The sequence below is a fragment of the Bufo bufo genome, chromosome 9 (assembly GCF_905171765.1).
Source record: "Bufo bufo chromosome 9, aBufBuf1.1, whole genome shotgun sequence".
Lineage (NCBI taxonomy): Eukaryota > Metazoa > Chordata > Amphibia > Anura > Bufonidae > Bufo > Bufo bufo.
Window position 1 is genome coordinate 124,745,931 of NC_053397.1, and position 23,753 is coordinate 124,769,683.

Sequence of the window (23,753 nt, forward strand, 5' to 3'; positions counted from 1 at the left end):
CTGTTTTTGTAATATTACATTGCATATTTTTTTCTGATACTATCTTTTTACAACTTTCTAGATTTCTATCATATTACTTTGCAGAGTCTCATATGTAGGAGAGTTATAACGAGCATGATAAGGATTTACATATCCATATTCAACATCATGATCCTGCAAATCTGTGTCATTCGCTTGGAAACGTAGGAGCCCCGTCCATACATCTACTGGGGTGGGGACTGCAATTATCAAGGCACTACATTTCAGCCATCTCGAGGAATTTCCCGACTGCGTCATCTCGTTGGGGGTCAAGGCTGTCTGCCTCCGTTAGTACCTCCGGGCCTCGTTGGAGGTCAGGGCTGTCTGCCCCCATTAGTACCTCCTGTCCTTCTTCAAGGCCAAGGCTGTCTGCCTCCGTTCCTGCCTCCTCTCTTTCTCTCACAAGCTTCACTCGGGTGGCGTGGATCCAAATTGGAGATTGTTCAGTCAGCACAGCTGTTTACTGCAACCACGGTAGTAGGTGGGCCATATACGAAATCACCTTGAGCTCTTCCTTTCTTTAGTGTTTCAACCACCACCTCATCCCCAACCCTGTATGGGTGGGTGGGTTCCTGTGGAAGAGAGGGAGACTTACAAGCAACTTTTTTTTCCTCAGTTTTGTTAAGTACCTGTATCAATTTGGTGACATAGTCTTCCCTTATTAAATCAAGGTCTCCTCCCTGCACTATCATTGGGCCCAAGGGGTGGGGAAAGGCCTCCCAATGAGTATCTCAATGCTGTTATGTCCTACTCCGTGGAAATGTCCTATTAAGATGGAAGCACTGTGTTGGGGGATGCATAGCTTTCCCCTCTTCGCAGACTAATCCTGTCTTAGGATTTTTCTGCAATACTGGATAACACCAGTCTTACTGTTCCTGTTCAGTGGCATACCTTTGAAGATCATTAAGCATTTGCAACATCTCAGGAGTTGGAGGTGCCAGACATGGAATCTCCCAATGGTTACACAAACCTGTGGGGTTGCATTTGGCCACTTGTTTCGCCACCTTATCTGCCAGCGCATTGCCCTGTGAGACATGATCCTTACCATCTGCTGCCGTGAATCCTCTCCTCTGCCAAATCATACCATGGTCCCACACTACCCCATGTGCGCACCTACTCTCAGTATAAATGGTGACAGGTCTATCAGTATGTAGAATACATTCTCTAGTGAGTGCCATGAGCACAGCTGCCTGCTGTGTCGAGTGCGGATTCCCTTGAGTAGGCCTACAACATCATGAGTGGTGTGCAAAATGGTGTAATGTCACATTGTGAAAGGAGTTGGCAACTCTACCATCATAGCACAGGCTGCAAGAGAACATAGACATGTCAGCACCCCTTGAACAGGGGTGGACATTACCTTTGAGAAAAATACACAAGGACGCAACTTGCCTCCGTTTTCTTGTGTCAGTACCCCCGCCATGGTTTTACAATTTTGGCGTGCAAACATGTGGAAGGGCATATTATAGTCAGGGAGGCCTACCCCTGGACTCGACATGAGCGAACATTTCAGATAATCAAATGCATTGTACATTTCAGAAGACCATTTAATCAAATCTGGATTTCCGTCCAGAGTGGCTTGCCTCAAAACATTGTCATAATAGGAGCAATCAGGAATCCATTGTCTACAGTAGTTTATTATACCAAGGAAAGATAACATTTCTTTCTTGGTGTGCGGGGTGACCAGACCCGCAATAGTCTGGACTCTTTTTATGCTGGTTCTCCTTTCACCTTTTGTGAGGACAAAGCCCAAGTATTCAACCTGCATTTTACACCATTGCATTTTCTTAAGTGTCACTTTGTGACCACATCCCGACAACCATTGTAAACCATCCTGAATTCTGGCCTCCGCTGACATGCTACACAATAACAGATCATCGACATATTGCAGCAGCACAGAACCTTGGGGGGGTACCATGGTTTTAACGTGGCTTGGAGGACTATGCTGTACACTACAGGTGAATCAGCATATCCCTGGGGTCTGCACCAGGTCAGTTGACGTCCGTCAAAGGAAAAATCAAAAAGTTGTCTGGTTATCTTATCAACTGGGATAGAAAAGAATGCATTTTTCAGATCTATCACACTGAACCAGACAGTGTCTGCAGGAATGGCAGATAATAATTAAGTGACATCAGGTACAACAGGGGCTATGCTATAGGCACAATGATGTTGTTGATGGCCCTTAAATCCTGTACAAAGCGGGTAGTACCATCTGCCTTTGTCACTGGATTCACAGGCGTGCTGTAGGGTGAAATCACCTCTTCCAGGATTCCCTTTTGTAGGAATTCTTCTATCATTGGTCTAAGTCCATCAAGTTTCTCTTTTAACAGAGGGTATTATTTCTGGAACACCGAGATGACACCTGGTTTCGCAGTAGCTGTGTAAAGTGTGTAATCTATGAATCCTGTGTCATATTCATTTGAAGACCATAATGCAGGGTTAATGTTGTTAAGTTCTGAGTGGTCAAGAATCAGTGGCACTGGTGTAGAGATTGGAATGAGATCTGAGTGTACTCTTATGCCCTGATTCTTTGCTGATACTTGCAAGTCAAGCTTAATGAACAAATCTCTCCCTAACAGGCTGACTGGGCAATCTAGTATAATGCAAAATAAATTATCTGTGATGTATTCCCTGTCCATGGTCTCGAGTGGTAGTGAGTCAGTTTTGAAAGGTTTTGTCAAAACCCCATTAATTCACATAGAAGGCTCAGATCCTTCTTCCTCCCACTCTTAGTCATCTAAGTCCACCCCTTTTAGTCGGACGAGGGTCCTCCTTCTGTCTGTCATTAGTGGTCCTCCTTCTGTCTGTCATTAGTGTCCCAGCTGCCCATAAGAACAGAGCTCAGATGTTAAGCACAACACTTAACATGTAACACGTAACTGCAAACATTGAAACAAACAGATCTGACAATACAGACATGAACACACAAAGGGCAAATAAAAACTTTTCATTGACTTCAATAAAAAAAATGTACAGCTTGATCAATGCTGTTGGCACCAATAAAAACCAAAAACTTCCAAGAAAAATAAAAATAAAATAAAATTCTCAATGCGCAGATTATATGAAAACAAATACCGTATTCCATACACAGCATTCTCGTACTCATTTTCACAAACAGCTCATAACCTCGCCCTCATACATAAAAACTGAATTGCACTCACAGCTCTGCTAAAAACATCTCAGTCTTCGTACATTTTCAACTCCACTTACAATTCAAAGCCACACCCATTCACATTCCACTAAATCATGTATCTCTCAACCCAGTCACACAATTTCTTTGTTACATTCCAAAAACTTGTAGCACAGACAAACACAGCTTTCCTGGAAACAGATATCCACACCACACCCAGAATTGCTAATGGAGTATGTCCCTGTTTGTTGCTGCGTTTTCCAATATCTTCTGGTCTTCACTCTGTGGTTAATCAATTCTTATAAGAAGACAATATACATGTTATAATCATACAGTCATTTTGTTAAAAGCTGGATTCCCACATTACACTGCTTGGGAAAGAAAATGATTGAACAATTCTTTGTCTTGTATAATATATTACACATCACTTACTCTGCATGATTCCCTGCCCGCTTCCCTTATCTCAGGAATTTTTTGTGTGAAGGCGGGGGAAGTGAATCTCTGTAGCTCACACTAGATACATACAATACTTATCCATTAACTGACCATCTTTTACTGCTGTAATCTCTAATGCTAGGGCTATGGATCATCCCTATTTAAACACACACATATCATTAGGGCAATAAAACTTAACCAGTTAATTTCTGAACATTTAACACAAGCCCTTTCTGATTGCAGACACTGGGGCACTTTTTCCCTTGCCATCAATTAACTTCCTGACACTGCTCTGTTTTGTCACTCACCAAAGCCCCCCCTTCACCATCACAGGAGTTCTGATGTCCACATTCTGTAAGCTCTAAATTCACAGATTCTTACAGATTTTCATCCCTGTTGCCAGCCGGGTAACCTGCTGTCCGGGGCCATACTTTCTCTATAACATTCTGTTTCCTGCATGCGCATGTGTGGGGGCAGTGGATTTGCTAATGTCGAAACACCCTGCGGCTTCCTTTTCATAAAGGTGTTTTTCAAATTAATCAATGATGTCTGAAGTCCACGTGGAGACGTTCTGTTTTACTGTAAGCATTAGCCTATCAGATAGATTGTTAATAAATGTGGAAATAATTAGACTGTCATTCTGGAGAACCGGTAGCCCTGCCTCCAATTTCCAGCAATCCATAAATCTCCTCCAGAAATCAGTAACGCTTTCTGAGGGTTTTTCCTTACATGCTACGGCTACTGGGAGTGAAGACTTTTGTTTAAATACCTCTAGCATGTGTTCTTCTATCTCCTTTCTGCATATAATCCATATCCCATGAAGGGTCAGGTTCAAAATACGGTCAGGCGGCAGTGTCGCCTAAGCATAGACCCTTGACCATGTCCATGTGATATATGCTATTGTCTCCTTCCCTGGGAAAGGGGTCTACCGCTTCCATTGCCTCTGTCCACCCTGCCAAATTATCTACCCATGGGTTAACAAGGTAATACTTTGTAGGACTGACTCGGGCAACATATTGTTTACATGTTTCTCCTGGTTCTGGTTTAGGGTATTCTATCTTAGATTTTTTACTACCCATTATCAAAACTTATTTTCTTACAAAAATAATTCAAAACAGTAATAGCAAAAAACAAAACAGAATGTTAGTCTTGGGACGACAGTTGTACATTTATGACCCAGCCTGTCACTTCCCCTTATAACTGTGTTAGACAAAACAACTTATCATGCAAAACTTCTACAATTATCAAACAACTTATCATGCAAAACGTCTACAATTATATTATTAAGAATCAAATCAAGCTGTAAAACCTTCTGTTCCCTGAACAGATCTTTTACAGGACTCCCTGAGCCCTCTGAAGTGCACTTTCCTGGACTTCCCTGAGTCCTTTCTGTTCCCAGAACAGATCTTTTACGGGGCTCCCTGAGCCCTCTGAAGTGCACTTTTCTTGTTACTGGACTTCCCTGAGTCCTAAGGCAAAACTCCCTAAGTTATGCTTACTGTATCCCTGACACAGTACTTCACCCGAAGTCAATCTAAGGGTCCCTTATGTACTTACTTGAATCGAGACGTGGTCAGTGTCCTCGGAATGGCCAGAGGACAAAAATCGGTGTCTCTTCTTACCAAACACGAGGGTGACCTTCTCAATCCCGGATAAGAGCCCCCAAATTGTAAGGGATATTTTTTCTTTCCCTTTTAATTGTACCCCTGGTACAAGACTTCAGTATTCAGCTTGATTTGATTCTTATCTGGCGCCAGAGAGAGCAGCGATGACACAAGACACACTTCTGTGTAGTTCAAAGTCACTCAGTATTTTTATTGATCTCCAGAGACATATATAGTCCTAAATGACATGATGCTTAAGTTAACCAGTAACACACATTTTAGCCAGCTACACATTTCAGTTATCTTATCTTTTATTAGAGTCCAAGGCTATATGTGATAGTAGTAGTAGTTTTCCAAGAACTTTGCCCCCTATGTGTTACGTGATGATGTATTAATGTATAGATATTGATGAAATATAAGCTTATATAAAAAATAGGCTTTGGACTGAAATAGAACCTATCACTGCCCACCGCAGCAAAGGACCGAGCACACCAAAGCCAGCTCCAAGGAGTTCCCTGGCGTGGCAGTTTGTTTAGACAATGTGCTGACGACAAGACACGAGTGGTTTGCACGCTGTGCAATCAGAGCCTGAAGCGAGGCATAAACGTTCTCAACCTGAGCACAACCTGCATGACCAGGCATTTAAGTGCAAAGCATGAGCTGCAGTGGAGTAGACACCTTAAAAAGCAAGAAAGGTCTCTGGCTCCTCCTGATTCCTCTTCTGCTGCAGTCTCAGCCTCTTCATCCACCTCTGGAGTGACAGTGCCACCTGCCACCCCGTAAACAGAGGATCTGCCAGCAACACCAACAACTGGGTCACCAAGCATCTCCACAATGTCCCACGGAAGCGTTCAGCTCTCCATCTCCCAAACGCTGGAGAGGAAGAGGAAGTACCCACCTACCCACCCACGATCCCTAGCCCTGAATGCCAGCATTTCTAAATTACTGGCCTTTGAAATGCTGTAATTCCGTCTGGTGGAGATGGATAGTTTTAAAGGCCTTATGGCAGTGGCTGTCCCACAGTACGTCGTGCCGAGCCGCCACTACTTTTCCAGGAGAGCCATCCCTTTCCTACACAACCAAGAGGGGACAAAATCAGGTGTGCACTGCGCAACGCCATCTGTTGCAAGGTGCACCTCACTACGGATACGTGGACCATTAAGCACGGTCAGGGATGTTATATCTCCATAACTGCACACTGGGTAAATGCAGTGGCGGCTGGGCCTGAGGCGGATAGCAGTTTGGCGCATGTCCTTCCACCACCGAGGATTGCAGGGCGCTTCAGTTTGCCTCCTGTTGCTTCCTCCTACTACTTTGCTTCCTCATCCTCTACCAGCTCCTTATCCGGTCAGGGTAACACCTTCACTACCAACTTAACCACTTAAGGACCACAGGTTTATACCCCCCTAAAGACCAGGCCCTTTTTTACAAATCGGCACTCCACAACTTTAGCGGTTTATTGCTCGGTCATGCAACTTACCACCCAAATGAATTTTACCTCCTTTTCTTCTCACTAATAGAGCTTTCATTTGGTGGTATTTCATTGCTGCTGACATTTTTACTTTTTTTGTTATTAATCGAAATTTAACAATTTTTTTGCAAAAAAATGACATTTTTCACTTTCAGTTGTAAAATTTTGCAAAAAAAACGAGATCCATATATAAATTTTGCTCTAAATTTATTGTTCTACATGTCTTTGATAAAAAAAAAAATGTTTGGGTAAAAAAAAAAATGGTTTGGGTAAAAGTTATAGCGTTTACAAACTATGGTACAAAAATGTGAATTTCCGCTTTTTGAAGCAGCTCTGACTTTCTGAGCACCTGTCATGTTTCCTGAGGTTCTACAATGGCCAGACAGTACAAACACCCCACAAATGACCCCATTTCGGAAAGTAGACACCCTAAGGTATTCGCTGATGGGCATAGTGAGTTCATAGAACTTTTTATTTTTTGTCACAAGTTAGCGGAAAATTATGATTTTTTTAGATTTTTTTTCTTACAAAGTCTCATATTCCACTAACTTGTGACAAAAAATATAAAGTTATAAAAACTCACTATGCCCATCACGAAATACCTTGGGGTCTCTTCTTTCCAAAATGGGGTCACTTGTGGGGTAGTTCTACTGCCCTGGCATTCTAGGGGCCCAAATGTGTGGTAAGGAGTTTGAAATCAAATTCTGTAAAAAATTACCAGTGAAATCCGAAAGGTGCTCTTTGGAATATGGGCCCCTTTGCCCACCCTTAGGCTGCAAAAAAGTGTCACACATATGGTATCTCTGTATTCAGGAGAAGTTGAGGAATGTGTTTTGGGGTGTCTTTTTACATATACCCATGCTGGGTGAGATAAATATCTTGGTCAAATGCCAACTTTGTATAAAAAAATGGGAAAACAAGTGACCCCATTTTGGAAAGAAGAGACCCCAAGGTATTCGCTGATGGGAATAGTGAGTTCATGGAAGTTTTTATTTTTTGTCACAAGTTAGTGGAATATGAGACTTTGTATGAAAAAAAAAAAAAAAATCATCATTTTCCACTAACTTGTGACAAAAAATAAAAAATTCTAGGAACTCTCCATGCCCCTCACGGAATACCTTGGGGTGTCTTCTTTCCAAAATGGGGTCACTTGTGGGGTAGTTATACTGCCCTGGCATTTTCCAGGGGCCCTAATGGTTGGTAAGTAGGTAAATGACCTGTGAAATCCGAAAGGTGCTCTTTGGAATATGGGCCCCTTTGCCCACCTAGGCTGCAAAAAAGTGTCACACATCTGGTATCTCCGTACTCAGGAGAAGTTGGGGAATGTGTTTTGGGGTGTCATTTTACATATACCCATGCTGGGTGAGAGAAATATCTTGGCAAAAGACAACTTTTCCCATTTTTTTATACAAAGTTGGCATTTGACCAAGATATTTATCTCACCCAGCATGGGTATATGTAAAAAGACACCCCAAAACACATTCCTCAACTTCTCCTGAATACAGAGATACCAGATGTGTGACACTTTTTTGCAGCCTAGGTGGGCAAAGGGGCCCATATTCCAAAGAGCACCTTTCGGATTTCACTGGTCATTTTTTACAGAATTTGATTTCAAACTCCTTACCACACATTTAGGCCCCTAGAATGCCAGGGCAGTAGAACTACCCCACAAGTGACCCCATTTTGGAAAGAAGAGACCCCAAGGTATTCGCTGATGGGCATAGTGAGTTCATGGAAGTTTTTATTTTTTGTCACAAGTTAGTGGAATATGAGACTTTGTATGAAAAAAAATAAAAAAATCATCATTTTCCACTAACTTGTGACAAAAAATAAAAAATTCTAGGAACTCGCCATGCCCCTCACGGAATACCTTGGGGTGTCTTCTTTCCAAAATGGGGTCACTTGTGGGGTAGTTATACTGCCCTGGCATTTTCCAGGGGCCCTAATGTGTGGTAAGTAGGTAAATGACCTGTGAAATCCGAAAGGTGCTCTTTGGAATATGGGCCCCTTTGCCCACCTAGGCTGCAAAAAAGTGTCACACATGTGGTATCTCTGTACTCGGGAGAAGTTGGGGAATGTGTTTTGCGGTGTCATTTTACATATACCCATGCTGGGTGAGAGAAATATCTTGGCAAAAGACAACTTTTCCCATTTTTTTATACAAAGTTGGCATTTGACCAAGATATTTCTCTCACCCAGCATGGGTATATGTAAAATGACACCCCAAAACACATTCCCCAACTTCTCCTGAGTACGGAGATACCAGATGTGTGACACTTTTTTGCAGCCTAGATGCGCAAAGGTGCCCAAATTCCTTTTAGGAGGGCATTTTTAGACATTTGGATACCAGACTTCTTCTCATGCTTTGGGGCCCCTAGAATGCCAGGGCAGTATAAATACCCCACATGTGACCCCATTTTGGAAAGAAGACACCCCAAGGTATTCAATGAGGGGCATGGCGAGTTCATAGAAATTTTGTTTTTTGGCACAAGTTAGCGGAAATTGATATTTTTTATTTTTTTCTCACAAAGTCTCCCTTTCCGCTAACTTGGGACAAAAATTTCAATCTTTCATGGACTCAATATGCCCCTCACGGAATACCTGGGGGTGTCTTCTTTCCGAAATGGGGTCACATGTGGGGTATTTATACTGCCCTGGCATTCTAGGGGCCCTAAAGCGTGAGAAGAAGTCTAGAATATAAATGTCTAAAAAATTTACGCATTTGGATTCCGTGAGGGGTATGGTGAGTTCATGTGAGATTTTATTTTTTGACACAAGTTAGTGGAATATGAGACTTTGTAAGAAAAAAAAAAAAAAAAATTCCGCTAACTTGGGCCAAAAAAATGTCTGAATGGAGCCTTACAGAGGGGTGATCAATGACAGGGGGGTGATCAATGACAGGGGGGTGATCAATGACAGGGGGGTGATCAGGGAGTCTATATGGGGTGATCACCCCCCTGTCATTGATCACCCCCCTATAAGGCTCCATTCAGATGTCCGTATGTGTTTTGCGGATCCGATCCATGTATCCGTGGATCCGTAAAAATCATACAGACATCTGAATGCAGCCTGACAGGGAGGGTGATCAATGACAGGGGGGTGATCAGGGAGTCTATATGGGGTGATCACCCCCCCTGGAAGGCTCCAGGGAGACGCCTGTATGTGTTTTGCGGATCCGATCCATCTATCAGTGGATCCGTAAAAATCATGCGGACGTCTGAATGGAGCTTTACAGGGGGGTGATCAATGACAGGGGGGTAATCAATGACAGGGGGGTGATCAGGGAGTCTATATGGGGTGATCACCACAGTCATTGATCATGCCCCTGTAAGGCTCCATTCAGATGTCCGTATGTGTTTTGCGGATCTGATCCATGTATCCGTGGATCCGTAAAAATCATACGGACATCTGAATGCAGCCTGACAGGGGGGGGATCAATGACAGGGGGGTGATCAGGGAGTCTATATGGGGTGATCACCCCCCCTGGAAGGCTCCAGGGAGACGCCTGTATGTGTTTTGCGGATCCGATCCATCTATCAGTGGATCCGTAAAAATCATGCGGACGTCTGAATGGAGCTTTACAGGGGTGTGATCAATGACAGGGGTGTAATCAATGACAGGGGGTGATCAGGGAGTCTATATGGGGTGATCACCACAGTCATTGATCACGCCCCTGTAAGGCTCCATTCAGACGTCCGTGTGCGTTTTGCGGATCCGATCCATCTATCAGTGGATCCGTAAAAATCATACGAACATCTGAATGCAGCCTGACAGGGGGGGTGATCAATGACAGGGGGGTGATCAGGGAGTCTATATGGGGTGATCACCCCCCCCTGGAAGGCTCCAGGGAGACGCCTGTATGTGTTTTGCGGATCCGATCCATCTATCAGTGGATCCGTAAAAATCATGCGGACATCTGAATGGAGCTTTACAGGGGGTTGATCAATGACAGGGGGGTAATCAATGACAGGGGGGTGATCAGGGAGTCTATATGGGGTGATCACCACAGTCATTGATCACGCCCCTGTAAGGCTCCATTCAGACGTCCGTATGCGTTTTGCGGATCCGATCCATCTATCAGTGGATCCGTAAAAATCATGCGGACATCTGAATGGAGCTTTACAGGGGTGTGATCAATGACAGGGGGGTAATCAATGACAGGGGAGTGATCAGGGAGTCTATATGGGGTGATCAGGGGTGATCAGGGGCTAATAAGGGGTTAATAAGTGACGGGGGGGGTGTAGTGTAGTGTAGTGGTGCTTGGTGCTACTTTACTGAGCTACCTGTGTCCTCTGGTGGTCGATCCAAACAAAGGGGACCACCAGAGGACCAGGTAGCAGGTATATTAGACGCTGTTATCAAAACAGCGTCTAATATACCTGTTAGGGGTTAAAAAAATCACATCTCCAGGCTGCCAGCGAACGATCGCCGCTGGCAGGCTGGAGATCAACTCTCTTACCTTCCGTTCCTGTGAGCGCGCGCGCCTGTGTGCGCGCGTTCACAGGAAATCTCGGCTCACGCGAGATGACGGCAATCGGTGTTAGTGTGACCTGGGAGCGCCGCAGAAATGACGCCTTTCGGCGTTAGCGTGACGGTAAGTGGTTAAGCACAGCCAGGGGTAAACGACAGCAGGCAGTTTTAAAACTTATCTGTTTGGGGGACAAACCCCACACCGCGCAGGAATTGTGGACGGGCCTTGAACAACAGACCGATGAGTGGTTTGTGCCAGTCAGCCTCAAGCCCGACCTGGTGGTGTGCAATTATGGGCGAAATCTCGTAGCAGCTCTGGGACTAGCCGGTTTGACGCACATCCCTTGCCTGGCACATGTGCTGAATTTGGTGGTGCAAAGATTTCTTAAAAATTACCCCGATATGTCAAAGCTGCTGCATAAAGTGCAGGCCGTCTGTGCGCACTTTCGGCGTTCTCACCCTGCTGCTGCTCACCTGTCAGCGCTGCAGCGCAACTTCGGCCTTCCCGCTCACCGCCTCATATGCGACGTGCCCACAAGGTGGAACTCCACCTTGCACATGCTGGCCAGACTGTGCGAGCAGCAGCAGGTGATAGTGGAGTTTCAGCTGCAGCACGCACGAGTGAGTCGCTCGGCGGAACAGCACCACTTCATCACCAATGACTGGGCCTCCATGCGAGACCTGTGTTCCTTGTTGCACTGTTTCGAGTACTCCATCAACATGGCCAGTGCTGATAACGCCGTTCTCAGCGTTACTATCCCACTTCTATGCCTCCTTGAAAAAACGCTCCTGGCGATGATGGAAGAGGATGTGGCACAGGAGGAGGAAGAGGGATCATTTCGTAGGGTTTTTCGGCCAGTCATTCACAAGTGGCTCCGAGGGTGGGTTCCTGCACCCACAAATGCCAGGTACACAATTGTCCAGCCAGGGCACAGTTCTGGAGGATGACGAGGTGGAGGATGAGGAGGAGATGGAGGAGGAGGAACCATGTTTACAGCAGGGTGGCACCCAGACCAGCTCATGGCCATCACTGGTGCGTGGCTGGGGGGATACAGAGGACACAGACGATACATCTCCCACAGAGGACAGCTTTCCATTGCCTCTGGGCAGCCTGGCACACATGAGCGATTACATGCTGCTGTGTCTCCGCAACGACCGCCGAGTTGCCCACATTCTAACTTGTGCTGATTACTGAGTGGCCACGATGCTGGATCCCCATGACAAGGACAAGGAAGAGGTCACTAGAGATGTCCCGAATAGTTCGCCAGCGAATAGTTCCCGGCGAACATAGCTTGTTCGCGTTTGCCGCAGCGGGCGAACATATGCGATGTTCGGTTTCCCCCCCTATTCGTCATCATTGAGTAAACTTTGACCCTGTACCTCACAGTCAGCAGACAGATTCCAGCCAATCAGCAGCAGACCCTCCCTCCCAGACCCTCCCACCTCCTGGACAGCATCCATTTTAGATTCATCCGGAAGCTGCATTCTTAGTGAGAGGAGGGACAGTGTAGCTGCTGCTGATTTAATAGGGAAATCGATAGCTAGGCCAGTGTATTCAGTGTCCAATACAGTCCTGAAGGACTTATCTGATCTCTGCTGTAAGGACAGCACCCCAAAAAGCCCTTTTTAGGGCTAGAACATCAGTCTGCTTTTTTTTTTCCCTATGTAATCTAATTGCAGTTGCCTGCCTGCCAGCCTGTGTGTCACGCTCACAGCGTATACTGTGCCCACTTGCCCAGTGCCACCACTCATATCTGGTGTCACAATAGCTTGCATTAAAAAAATGTAAAAAAAATTTTTGACTAATATAATAGCAGTCAGTTTCCTTCACACGTATGCGTTTCAGGGCCTGCCAGGGCACAGTGTCACACCAGTGCAACTCATATTTGGTGTAACAGTGGTGTACAGTTAAAAAAAAAAAAAAAAGTTTCTGGACTGTGAAATAATATCAGTCAGTTTCCTTCACACGTGTGCGTTTCAGGGCCTGCCAGGGCACAGTGTCACACCAGTGCAACTCATATCTGGAGTAACAGTAGTGCACTTTTAAAAAAAAAAAATACAATTTTGACTGTAATAGATTGAATAGCAGTTAGTTGTCTGCAAGTGTGTGTGTCAGGCTTACAGCGTCTACTGTGCCAACTTCTGCCAGTGCACAGTGCCACTCATATCTGGTGTCACAGTAGCTTGCACGCATAGTACAACTTAACTAATCTAAAAAAAATGACAGGCAGAGGCAGGCCACCCCGCAGGGGCCGTCGTGGTCGTGGTGCTGTGATTCCCTTTGGCCCTAGAATAATGCCCAGTGTTCAGAGGCCACGTACCCTGAATTCGAAAAGTTCTGAGGACATAGTTGACTGGCTAACACTGGACACCCAATCTTCTACAGCTTCCGCTCGGAACCTTGACGCACCATCCTCCTCCAGCTTAGCTTCGGGCACCTCTCAAGTTACCACTCACTTGATCTGTCAGAGGAGTTATTTACACATCAGTTGGAAGAAATGAATGATGCGCAACCATTATTGCCAGAGGATGTAGATAACAGGGATATGTCTCAGTCAGGCAGCATTACACACATGGACGTACGGTGTGATGATGATGATGTTGTACCCGCTGCTGCTTCCTTTGCTGAGTTGTCAGATACAAGTGAAGCGGTTGATGATGACGATGTGTCCGTGGATGTCACGTGGGTGCCCGCTCGAAGAGAAGAAGAAGAACAGGGGGAAAGTTCAGATGGGGAGACAGAGAGGAGGAGGAGACGAGTTGGAAGCAGGGGGAGGTCGTCGCAAGAAGCTAGTGGCACAGTCAGACAGCATATATCGGCACCCGGGATCAGCCAGACAGCACGTCAGTGGCGGATCCAGGGGGGAGGGGGCAACGGGGCAATTGCCCCCCCCCCCACCCCCGAGCTGGCGGCGGGGCACAGGGAGATGAACGCTTCCATTGTGGAAACGTTCATCTCCATAGTCATCTGTATCGCCGTCCTCAGGACAGCGATACAGATGGCTGTGCTGAGGCAGGGGAGGGAGAGGCGTGTCCCTTTCCTTTCCTCTGATAGGATGCAGGCACGAGGCCCACAGCCTATCAGAGGCCGGCGCAGGCGGCGCGATGACGTCATCGCGCCGCCGCCTGAGCCGTACAGTGCGGGACACAGGCCGGAAGAGGCCTGCATCGCATCGCTGTCGCTGACAAGGTAAGTATGTGTTTATTGTTTTTTGTTAAATATGTACAATACTTTTACTGACCTGTGTGAAGTTGGCACCCCATGTTCTTAAATTTCAAAAAGAAATACACCATTTGTTTGTGCTGCGTTTGTGCTGGTTTGTGCCGCAAAAATGAACGTTTGCGCCGCTTTGGTTTCCGAGATATTGCGCGCTTGATTTGCTGAAACCCCGCCCACTTTCCACCCCATGTTTTTAAATTTCAAAAAGAAATACTCCATTCGTTTGTGCTGCGTTTGTGCCGCAAAAATGAACGTTGGCGCCGCTTTGGTTTCCGAAATATTGCACGCTTGATTTGCTGAAACCCTGCCCACTTTCCACCCCATGTTTTTAAATTTGGAAAAGAAATACACCATTCGTTTGTGCAGCGTTTGTGCTGGTTTGTGCTGCAAAAATGAACGTTTGCGCCGCTTTGGTTTCTGAGATATTGCGTGCTTGATTTGCTGAAAGCCCACCCACTTTCCACCCCATGTTTTTACATTTCAAAAAGAAATACACCATTCGTTTGTGCTGCGTTTGTGCTGGTTTGTGCCGCAAAAATGAACGTTTTCGCCGCTTTGGTTTCCGAAATATTGCACACTTGATTTGCTGAAACCCCGCCCACTTTCCACCCCATGTTTTTAAATTTCAAAAAGAAATACTCCATTCGTTTGTGCTGCGTTTGTGCCGCAAAAATGAACGTTGGCGCCGCTTTGGTTTCCGAAATATTGCACGCTTGATTTGCTGAAACCCTGCCCACTTTCCACCCCATGTTTTTAAATTTCAAAAAGAAATACACCATTCGTCTGTGCTGCATTTGTGCTGGTTTGTGCTGCAAAAATGAACGTTTGCGCCGCTTTGGTTTCTGAGATATTGCGCGCTTGATTTGCTGAAACCCCGCCCACTTTCCACCCCATGTTTTTAAATTTCAAAAAGAAATACACATTCGTTTGTGCTGGTTTGTGCCGCAAAAATGAACGTTTGTGCCGGTTCGGTTCCTGAGATATTGCGTTAGATTTTTGTGAAGCCCCGCCCACTTTCCATCCCATGTTTTTAAATTTCAAAAAGAAATACACCATTCGTTTGTGCTGCGTTTGTGCTGGTTTGTGCCGCAAAAATGAACGTTTGCGCCGCTTTGGTTTCCGAGATATTGCGCGCTTGATTTGCTGAAACCCCGCCCACTTTCCACCCCATGTTTTTAAATTTCAAAAAGAAATACACCATTCGTTTGTGCTGCGTTTGTGCCGCAAAAATGAACGTTTGCGCCGCTTTGGTTTCCGAAATATTGCACGCTTGATTTGCTGAAACCCTGCCCACTTTCCACCCCATGTTTTTACATTTCAAAAAGAAATACACCATTCGTTTGTGCTGCGTTTGTGCTGGTTTGTGCCGCAAAAATGAACGTTTTCGCCGCTTTGGTTTCCGAAATATTGCACACTTGATTTGCTGAAACCCCGCCCACTTTCCACCCCATGTTTTTAAATTTCAAAAAGAAATACACCATTCGTTTGTGCTGCATTTGTGCTGGTTTTTGCTGCAAAAATGAACGTTTGCGCCGCTTTGGCTTCTGAGATATTGAACGCTTGATTTGCAGAAACCCCGCCCACTTTCCACCCCATGTTTTTAACCCTGATCCTAGACCCCCCAGGTGTGCTGCAGCTTGCCCCCCTCCCGTCCCCCCACAACTATTTTTGGGGCACAAACATATTATTTTATTTTTTTCTGCGTACGCTGACTGTGGCCAGGACTCTTAGCGTTCAGCCACTGTTTGCGCATCACACACCCCACCTCTGATCAACTTCAGACGGTTGATCAGCGAGTTTGAATATATTTTTTTTTTAAATCAAATTTTTTGGCCTTGTTTTTATTTTTATTTTTTTTGTCTGTTAGGTTGAGGATAAGTTCGCAAACACCCGTCCCCCCACACACACGCACACCAAATAAAGTTTATCACGCACACACACACTCCCCTATGGCCCGCCGGATGTTCTGGGCTGAGGAGGCATACGCCCAACTTGCCTCCGAGTCCAAGAGCCCCAGTGAGGACGAGGATGACCCCACTTTCCTTTTGTCATCCACGTCCTCCTCATCATCTTGCGATGATGATGAGACCCCAAGGCGGCAGAGACACCGGCAGGCTGAGCAAGGGGACCGCCATGCTAGGGACCCTGTGGCCCACACTAGTACGAGAAGCTCTGGGGCTCGTACTAGTTTTCCGGCCCACCAGTTAAGTCCACCCGAGCACCCTGCCGGTGAACTTGTCTGGTACACCCCAGAGCGTTTTGAGCCTGTGATTCCTGATTTTGTAGGCCAACCAGGAATCCAGATTTCCACAGTGGGCTTCATTGAATACGACTACTTTAGTCTTTTTTTCAGTGACCACTTTGTAAATCTGATGGTGGAGAAAACGAACCTGTACACCCAGGCTCCTTTTTGGCTAGGCCCGGTGGCTGGACTCCGGTCTGTGCAGCCAAGATGAGGACGTTTTGGGGCCTCGTGCTGCATATGGGCCTAGTCAAGAAACCTAGTGTCAGGCATTACTGGAGTGGGGACATCCTCTACCAGACCCCACTTTACAGTACGGCCTTGACACGTACCCGGTTTGAGGCCACCCGGAAATGCCTGCATTATGCAGATACTGCAGCATGTCCCCCCCAAGGTGATCCTGCCTATGACCGCCTGTACAAAATCAGGCCGGTTATCGATCACTTTGGGGCCAAATTTGTGCAGGCCGATGTACCTGGAAGGGAGGTCGCGGTTGATGAGTCTCTCCTTGCTTTCAAGGAGAGACTCATTTTCCGCCAGTATGTTCCCTCTAAGCGGGCGAGGTATGGCGTAAAGCTGTACAAACTTTGCGAGAGTACCTCAGGGTACCTCGTGAGTATGAGGGGCGAGATTCCCGTTTTCAACCCCCACTCTGGGTGTTAGCGGGAAACTTGTGTGGGACCTTATGCACCCACTGCTAGATAAGGGTTACCATCTGTACGTGGATAACTTTTATGCTAGTATCCCCTTGTTCCAGTCCCTCACCGCCAGATCCACGTCCGCTTGTGGGACCGTGCGGAAAAATCAACGCAGCCTCCCTACCCACCCCCTCCAGGTACCTATCCCCAGGGGTGCGACCCGTGCCCTTACCAGTGAAAACCTGTTGCTGGTCAGATATAAGGACAAGAGGGATGTCCTTGTACTGTCCACAATTCACGGTAACGGCATCACCCCTGTCCCTGTGCGAGGTACTGCGGCAATGGTCCTCAAGCCCGATTGCATCGTCGACTGCAATCGGTATATGGGAGGAGTTTATCTATCTGATCAAGTCCTCAAGCCATATAACGCCATGTGCAAAACCCGGGCATGGTACAAAAAAGTTGCGGTCTGCTTGGTGCAGGTTGCCTTGTACAACTCTTTTGTGCTGTCATGGAGTGCTGGCAGCACAGGGACATTCCTTCAGTTCTATGAGGCAGTCCTCAAGGCCCTGATCTTTTCTGACCGGGAAAGAGCAGGCCGGATTACCTCGGGAACTGGAAGTGCCCGGATCGTCCCTGGCCAACACTTTCCAGGTGTGGTCCCCCATACTGGAAAGAAGGGAAGGACCCAAAAAAGGTGCAGAGTGTGTCACAGGAAGGGGATACGGAAGGACACCACTACTCAGTGTGACACATGCCCCGATCATCCGGGCCTCTGCATTATTGGTTGCTTCAGAAAGTACCACACTTCTATGGGGTACTAAATTTATGTTCCCCTTCCCCAATTTAGCCACTGACAATCGGATAAAAAACGATGGTTCTCAGACTTGAGACACTAAAACGAAAAAAAAAAAATGTAAAAAATATTTAGTAAAACTAAAATAAATTTAAAAAGTTTACATATTAGGTATCGCCGCGTCCGTAAGGATCTGCTCTATAAAAATACCCCATGACCTAACCCCTCAGATGAACATGGTGAAAAAATAAAATAAAAACAACAACCTGCACCAAGCAGACCGCAACTTTTTTGTACCATGCCCGGGTTTTGCGCATTGCGTTATATGGCTTGAGGACTTGATCAGATAGATAAACTCTCCATATTCCGATTGCAGTCGACGATGCAATCGGGCATGAGGACCGTTGCCGCGGTACCTCGCACAGGGACAGGGGTGATGCCGTTACCATGAATTGTGGACAGTACAAGGACATCCCTCTTGTCCTTATATCTGACCAGCAACAGGTTTTCACTGGTAAGGGCACGGGTCGCACCCCTGGGGATAGGTACCTGGAGGGGGTGGGTAGAGAGGCTGCGTTGATTTTTCCGCATGGTCCCACAAGCGGACGTGGATCTGGCGGCGAGGGACTGGAACAAGGGGATACTAGTATAAAAGTTATCCACGTACAGGTGGTAACCCTTATCTAGCAGTGGGTGCATAAGGTCCCACACAAGTTTCCCGCTAACACCCAGAGTGGGGGGACATTCTGGGGGCTGAATACGGGTATCTCGCCCCTCGTACACACAAAAGTTGTAAGTGTACCCTGAGGTACTCTCGCAAAGTTTGTACAGCTTCACGCCATACCTCGCCCGCTTAGAGGGAACATACTGGCGGAAAATGAGTCTCCCCTTGAAAGCAATGAGAGACTTATCAACCGCGACCTTCCTTCCAGGTACATCGGCCTGCACAAATTTGGCCCCAAAGTGATCGATGACCGGCCTGACTTTGTACAGGCGGTCATAGGCAGGATCACCTTGTGGGGGAAATGCTGCATTATCTGCATAATGCAGGCATTTCCGGATGGCCTCAAACCAGGTACGTGTCATGGACGTACTGTAAAGTGGGGTCTGGTAGAGGACGTCCCCACTCCAGTAATGCCTGACACTAGGTTTCTTGACTAGGCCCATATGCAGCACGAGGCCCCAAAATGTCCTCATCTTGGCTGCACAGACCGGAGTCCGGCCACCGGGCCTAGCCAAAAAGGAGCCCGGGTGTTGAGCAATGAACTGTTGGGCATACAGGTTCGTCTGCTCCAACATCAGATTCACAAAGTGGTCACTGAAAAAAAGACTAAAGTAGTCGTATTCAGTGAAGCCCACTGTGGAAATCTGGATTCCTGGTTGGCCTACAAAATCAGGGATCACGGGCTCAAAACGCTCTGGGGTATACCAGACAAGTTCACTGGTAGGGGGCTTCGGTGGACTTAACTGGTGGGCCGGAAAACTAGTACGAGCCCCAGAGCTGCTCGTACTAGGGTGGGCCACAGGGTCCCTAGCATGGCGGCCCCCTTGCTCCGCCTGGCGGTGTCTCCGCCGCCTTGGGGGCTCATCATCATCGTTAGATGATGAGGAGGACGCAGATGATAAAAGGAAAGTGGGGTCATCCTCGTCCTCACTGGGGCTCTCGGACTCGGAGGCAAGCTGGGCGTATGCCTCCTCAGCCCAGAACATCCGGCGGGCCATAGGGGAGTGTGTGTGTGCGTGATAAACTTTATTTGGTGTGCGTGTGTGTGGGGGGACGGGTGTTTGCGAACTTATCCTAAACCTAACAGACAGAAAAAAAAAAAGGCCCAAAAATTTCAATTTAAAAAAAAAAAAATATTCAAACTCACTGATCAACCGTCCGAAGTTGATCAGCGGTGGGGTGTGCAATGCGTTAACGGTGGCCGGACGCTAAGATTCCCGGCCACAGTCAGCGTACGCAGAAAAAAACTAAATAATATGCTTGTGCCCCAAAAAAAGTTGTGGGGGGGGCGGGAGGGGGGCAAGCTGCAGCACACCTGGGGGGGTCTAGGGTCAGGGTTAAAAACATGGGGTGGAAATCAAATCAAGCGTGCAATATCTCGGATACCAAAGCAGCGCAAACGTTAATTTTTGCGGCACAAACCAGCACAAACGCAGCACAAACTAATGATGTATTTATTTTTGAAATTTAAGAACATGGGGTGGAAAGTCGGAGGGGTTTCAGCAAATCAAGCGTGCAATATCTCGGAAACCAAAGCGGCGCAAACGTAAATTTTTGCAGCACAAACCAGCACAAACGCAGCACAAACTAATGGTGTATTTCTTTTTGAAATTTAAAAACATGGGGTGAAAAGTGGGCGGGGTTTCAGCAAATCAAGCGCGCAATATCTCGGAAACCAAAGCAGCGCAAACGTTCATTTTTGCAGCACAAACCAGCACAAATGCAGCACAAACGAATGGTGTATTTCTTTTTGAAATTTAAAAACATGGGGTGGAAAGTGGGCAGGGTTTCAGCAAATCAAGCGTGCAATATTTCGGAAACCAAAGCGGTGCAAACGTTCATTTTTGCGGCACAAACCAGCACAAACGAATGGTGTATTTCTTTTTGAAATGTAAAAACATGGGGTGGAAAGTGGGCGGGGTTTCAGCAAATCAAGCGCGCAATATCTCAGAAACCAAAGCAGCGCAAACGTTAATTTTTGCGGCACAAACCAGCACAAACGCAGCACAAACGAATGGTGTATTTCTTTTTGAAATGTAAAAACATGGGGTGGAAAGTGGGCGGGGCTTCACAAAAATCTAACGCAATATCTCAGGAACCGAACCGGCACAAACGTTCATTTTTGCGGCACAAACCAGCACAAACGCAGCACAAACGAATGGTGTATTTCTTTTTGAAATGTAAAAACATGGGGTGGAAAGTTGCGGGGTTTCAGCAAATTAAGCGCGCAATATCTCAGAAACCAAAGCGGCGCAAACGTTCATTTTTGCAGCACAAACCAGCACAAATGCAGCACAGACGAATGGTGTATTTCTTTTTGAAATGTAAAAACATGGGGTGGAAAGTGGGCGGGGTTTCAGCAAATCAAGCGCACAATATCTCGGAAACCAAAGCAGCGCAAACGTTCATTTTTGCAGCACAAACCAGCACAAATGCAGCACAAACGAATGGTGTATTTCTTTTTGAAATTTAAAAACATGGGGTGGAAAGTGGGCGGGGTTTCAGCAAATCAAGCGTGCAATATTTCGGAAACCAAAGCGGTGCAAACGTTCATTTTTGCGGCACAAACCAGCACAAACGAATGGTGTATTTCTTTTTGAAATTTAAGAACATGGGGTGGAAAGTGGGCGGGGTTTCAGCAAATCAAGTGTGCAATATCTCGGAAACCAAAGCGGCGCAAACGTTTATTTTTGCAGCACAAACCAGCACAAACGCAGCACAAACGAATGGTGAATTTCTTTTTGAAATTTAAAAACATGGGGTGGAAAGTGGGCGGGGTTTCAGCAAATCAATTGCGCAATATCTCGGAAACCAAAGCGGCGCAAACGTTCATTTTTGCGGCACAAACCAGCACAAACGCAGCACAAACGAATGGTGTATTTCTTTTTGAAATTTAAAAACATGGGGTGGAAAGTGGGCGGGGCTTCATAAAAATCTAACGCGCAATATCTCAGGAACCGAACCGGCACAAACGTTCATTTTTGCGGCACAAACTAGCACAAACGCAGCACAAACGAATGGTGTATTTCTTTTTGAAATTTAAGAACATGGGGTGCCAACTTCACACAGGTCTTTTACTGGCACAGGAGGGGCTGTTATTACTGGCACAGGGGGGCTGTTATTACTGGCACAGGGGGGCTGTTATTACTGGCACAGGGGGGCTATTATTACTGGCACGGGGGGGCTATTATTACTGGTACAGGAGGGGGCTGTTATTACTGGCACAGGGGGGCTGTTATTACTGACACAGGGGGTGGGCTGTTATGACTTAAAGGGATGGAAGAACTATTATGGGCTAACCGTCCCTAAACCTGTCCCCTATCCCAATACCCACAAATGACACGGAGACCTTCTGTGGTAAAACGGGCCGTAGCATAACTTTATTAACCCAACATGTTCACATGTTTCTTTTAAACAAACAATTATGCATTTCCATAATAACATATATATAACATATATATATATATACCCAACATAACATGACCATGGCCAACCAACCCGACACTGCAACCCCTTGCATTGTAGAAGGACCCCGGAAGGCAACCAATCAAGCTGTACTCTTACTCATCACTTTCACTTGTATCGCCACCTTACCCCTGGCCGCACTCACCGACCCAAGGGCACCAATATTTCTTAATACCAGTAAATACCCCTGTAGGCCCAGTTTCCCAAACAGGGGCACCCAGCGTACAGCTTCAAAAACACATGAGTTGCACATTTTCACATGCAGTGCACCATTTTTACCCTTGAATTACCTTCCAGGATCCTTCCCCCTGCCTGCCCTACGTACAAACTGCGAACACCTTAACAAAAAATGGGAGGGTGGGCGGGAACTTCCCTCAGGCTACAAACTGGTCAGATGGACCTCCCCCTAAAACCCTGCACTTTATACTGCCCGGGAAAATGTACATCAACACCACACCCCCCTGTCCTGCACCTGACCTCTCCAGACACACTGAATACATTAACCCTTTTAATGCCCTCTGTCTTCCCCCCAAGTCAAGCCGCACTTCACTACGGCTACACCCCGCTCCGTTGCTCTTCTGACTTAAAGGGATGGAAGAACTATTACGGGCTAACTGTCCCTAAACCTGTCCCCTATGCCAATACCCACAAACGACACGGAGACCTTCTGTGGTAAAACGGGCCATAGCATAACTTTATTAACCCAACATGTTCACATTTTTCTTTTAAACAAACAATTATGCATTTCCATAATAACATATATATATAACATATATATATATATATATATATATATATACCCAACATAACATGACCACGGCCAACCAACCCAACACTGCAACCCCTTGCATTGTAGAAGGACCCCGGAAGGCAACCAATCAAGCTGTACTCTTAGGCTGGGTTCACACGAGCGTGTCCGGATTAGTTCCGGATGCGTCCCGGTGTGTTGCGGCAAACCCGCGCGAGTAGGAATGCAATTGCAGTCAGTTTTGACTGCGATTGCGTTCCGATGTTCAGTTTTTATCGTGCGTGTGCAATGTGTTTTGCACGCGCGTGATAAAAAACCGACTGTGGTACCCAGACCCGAACTTCTTCACAGAAGTTCAGGTTTGGGTTCGGTGTTGTGTAGATGTTATTATTTTCCCTTATAACATGGTTATAAGGGAAAATAATAGCATTCTGAAAACAGAATGCATAGTAAGTGATCAGTTGAGGGTTAAAAAAAATAAAAAAAATTAACTCACCTTCTCCGTTTGTTCGCGTAAGTCCCGGTCTCTTCTTTACTTCTCAAAAGATGAACTATGGGCTAAAGGACCTTTGGTGACGTCAGATCACATGCTACATCACCGCGGTGATGGACCATGTGATTGGAGCATGTGATCTGACATCACCATCAGCATACCTACCGCATTGCACCCGCGCGGAATACTCGCCCGTGTGAACGCAGCCTTACTCATCACTTTCACTTGTATCGCCACCTTACCCCTGGCCGCACTCACCGACCCAAGGGCACTAATATTTCTTAATACCAGTAAATACCCCT